This window comes from Nematostella vectensis, chromosome 12 (genome assembly GCF_932526225.1).
Source record: "Nematostella vectensis chromosome 12, jaNemVect1.1, whole genome shotgun sequence".
Taxonomy (NCBI): Eukaryota; Metazoa; Cnidaria; class Anthozoa; order Actiniaria; family Edwardsiidae; genus Nematostella; species Nematostella vectensis.
Window position 1 is genome coordinate 13,849,189 of NC_064045.1, and position 3,905 is coordinate 13,853,093.

The following is a 3,905-nucleotide window of genomic DNA, read 5'->3' on the forward strand; positions in this document are numbered from 1 at the left end:
GTTACAGTATTCATGTTTGTTTGACGTTGCATTGTCAGTTTCCATAACATAACATCGCTAGTTGCCCCGCTCGAGTGCTTGGTCTCTCTAATGTGTTCCGCAAAAGCTTTTTTAATCCAACCGGACAAAAGAAAGACATTATCGATTTCCTCCCAGGGTCTCAGAGATGGTGTTTCTTGAGAAAAGGAAGAAGAAAAGAAGGAAGAAAATTGACTTGAAGATTGTTGTTTTAAGTAACTCACTATAACCTACGTATAAACCTTCAATTTCAAATCACTGAAATCACACTCAGAGAATCAGTGGTAGCCCGCAGTACAACATGGGTATCAAATAAGTAAGCAAAAAAGCGTAAGCAATAATAATAATTAAAAATCAAGTATGGAAAGCTGTACGAAATTATTTTTGAAAAGGAAACCGTATGCCATAGTTGGGAGGCAATAAGTGAAAAGAAAAAAAGCCGCGATGTTTACGTATTGTCACCAGTTTACTTCTGGTCGATTACGTAACAATCTCCGATGATTTTAATCGGAAAAACGCGAAAAATTTTCCAAAATTGTGAAAGCACTGTGTCTATTGGAAGTTTCTTTGAGGATGAGTGAGGTTTCCGTCGCTCCGAGAGTAAACTGGTGATAATGTGGCTTTAAATGGGTCAATACTAACTACTTACTAACCGAGAGTGAGGTCATGCCGGGAAATATCAAACTGAGGCTTTGGCGTATCGACCGAGGCTTTGCTATAACAATAACAATAACAATAACAATAACAATAACAATAACAATAACAATAACAATAACAATGACAATGACAATGACAATGACAATGACAATGACAATGACAATGACAATGACAATGACAATGACAATGACAATGACAATGACAATGACAATGACAATGACAATGACAATGACAATGACAATGACAATGACAATGACAATGACAATGACAATGACAATGACAATGACAATGAGAATGACAATGACAATGACAATGACAATGACAATGACAATGACAATGACAATGACAATGACAATGACAATGACAATGACAATGACAATGAGAATGACAATGACAATGACAATGACAATGACAATGACAATGACAATGACAATGACAATGACAATGACAATGACAATGACAATGACAATGACAATGACAATGACAATGACAATGACAATGACAATGACAATGACAATGACAATGACAATGACAATGACAATGACAATGACAATGACAATGACAATGACAATGACAATGACAATGACAATGACAATGACAATGACAATGACAATGACAATGACAATGACAATGACAATGACAATGACAATGACAATGACAATGACAATGACAATGACAATGACAATGACAATGACAATGACAATGACAATGACAATGACAATGACAATGACAATGACAATGAGAATGAGAATGAGAATGAGAATGAGAATGAGAATGAGAATGAGAATGAGAATGAGAATGAGAATGAGAATGAGAATGAGAATGAGAATGAGAATGAGAATGACAATAACAATAACAATGAGAATAACAATTGATTAATTGATTATCCGATATAAATAACTTATGCTTTGTATTTCTTTGCTATTGATGGCGGCTAGTCATCTTATTGTCTTTTCTTTTCGTTGTCAAAATTTTCCTCTCCGACTCAGAGTGCTCGTCCATTATCAACTTTAAAACCTGTTTGTTTGTTTCTTTTTTTTGTGGCTTTGGCTTTGGCGAAAGTTGATTTGTTTTCTTGCCATTTATTTCAAAAAGCCATATAATAAACAACTTACTAACCTCGACTGTATGCCGGGAAATATCAAACTGAGGCTCAGTTTGATATTTCCCGGCATGACCTCACTCTCGGTTAGTAAGTGGTTAATAATCTCTCGTAAAATCTGGCAGGCAAAATAGGCTAAGTTCAAACGTCGTATTCTCATCATCCATGCAAATGTGAGCAGGGTCGTACATGGGGCGGGGCAATAGTCTCCTCAGCCCCCAGCGGTCGGAGTCACACCACGCTCCGCCTTCCCCCAATATTTTCAAAAGTTATAAGGAAATAACTTCCCTGCTAGCAGAGGCCTCTTTTCTATGTATTTCGCTGGGCTGGCGTTCGCGAGGAAAAGAGACCTCTGCCATGGGTCGAAACTGTTTTTGTTGCGCATGCGTGAGCGTTAATAAGCGACCGACGTGCCAAAACCCGTACCATCGCGCGAAAGCTGTCAATATGCCAATATGCTTTGCATTGGTTTAGATCAAACGAACTTGCGACCCATGGCAGAGGTATCTTTTCCTCGCGAACTCCAGCCCAGCGAAGTACAGAGAAAAGAGGCCTCTGCTAGCAGGGAAGAAAATAACCAGTAGGGGCGTGGCTGTGCCCCCTCTTGTTTTCTTAATGTTTCTGTATTGTGCCCCCCTCCCAACATTTCGAGGCCTGCTATGGCTATGGCATGCAAATGACGATGAAACAATCGACTTGATTCAATTGCACGCATTTGCATTGAATACGGCTCATGGATAATACGACGTTTGAACATAGCCTTACTTACAATAGTTCATAAAAATAACACTGAGATAACAGGATAATATAGTTAGTGTTCAAAAGAGTTCAAATGAGTTCTGACATTTCAAGTGAAAGAAAGAACAAAATAAAACTTCTAATGTTTAAGGGCCATTCACTAAACAATGATCTTCAACTCTAGCAAATTGATTGCAGATAAACTTTGGTAGTGTTTAGTGTGTCCTATTCGGTTATCTGTTTTTTTCCCTGCTTTTTCGCTTAGCAAATTATAATGCTCAATATAATTACGCCCAGCCGAATAGAAAACCGGATAGAGCATCGTCTCCCTTACTTTTATCTAGTTTGGAATAAATTTAACGAGTTTACAGCTTTTCTTGAATGATCGATGACAGCATAATTATTGCGTAGATTCTGATGATGACTGTATAATGCCAACAAAATGTACCTCTTGTTGTATTTTCCTAGTTGATGGAACATTAGATATTCATATGATTATTTTTTATCATTGAGAACCTGGAGCACCTTGTGTTTGTGATTCATAAATACTGCTTGCACTCGATCGCTTGAGGAGTTGTTACCATAGAATACCCTTGGATCCAAACAAAGGCTTAGTACTGCGCGCCCTCGAATTCTCGAATCCCCGATCGTTTAAAACGCTGAATACCGCATCACGAAACCTACCGTCTTTTCATGTATAGGGGAATCTCAAAAGCATAGCTCGCAAACTACTCGCCCAAATAGCTTAGGAACATCCAGACTACATTGAAGACATAATAAAGTACGAATATTATTGAGATTTTGTTTCAAAATAGAGATAGCCCATTTAAACTCCGTGTTTACTACAAACTGAATGTCACAAGGTAACGTGATCACACACTGCGCGCTTGGATACCTGTGGCTTTACAATAATAAAAGAACGATAAAGCCCAAATGCAAATCTCCAACTGAAGTTGTATTTGATACCGAGATGCTGGGTTCATGACTAAAGACACATAAAAAGTAGTAGCGCCGGTGTTGCTTGGGAAAACACCCGGCACTGATTGGCCCAGCGATATATAAGCGACCTCCAAAAAATCACGTGAGTTTTTAAGGATAAATTCACACAGGAATGGCTGCGGCCGTCACCCCCGAAAGCGACGACAAAAAGAAAAAAGACCTCTCTAACAAGAAATTTCTGGCTGATTAACAAATTAGTTTGTTTAAATGTTGTCGCCGAAAGCTGAAGCGCGCGGAGTTTGCAGCCCAAAAATTCCCGTGATTTCTTTAGTGGAACTCACGTGATTTCTTACTGCAAGACAAGTGATTTCCCAGACTTTTGTTTGGGGGAGAGGGGAGGGGGGTTGGGGAGAGCTGTGCCTGCTTCTCAAGAATCACGCAACTTCTCTTC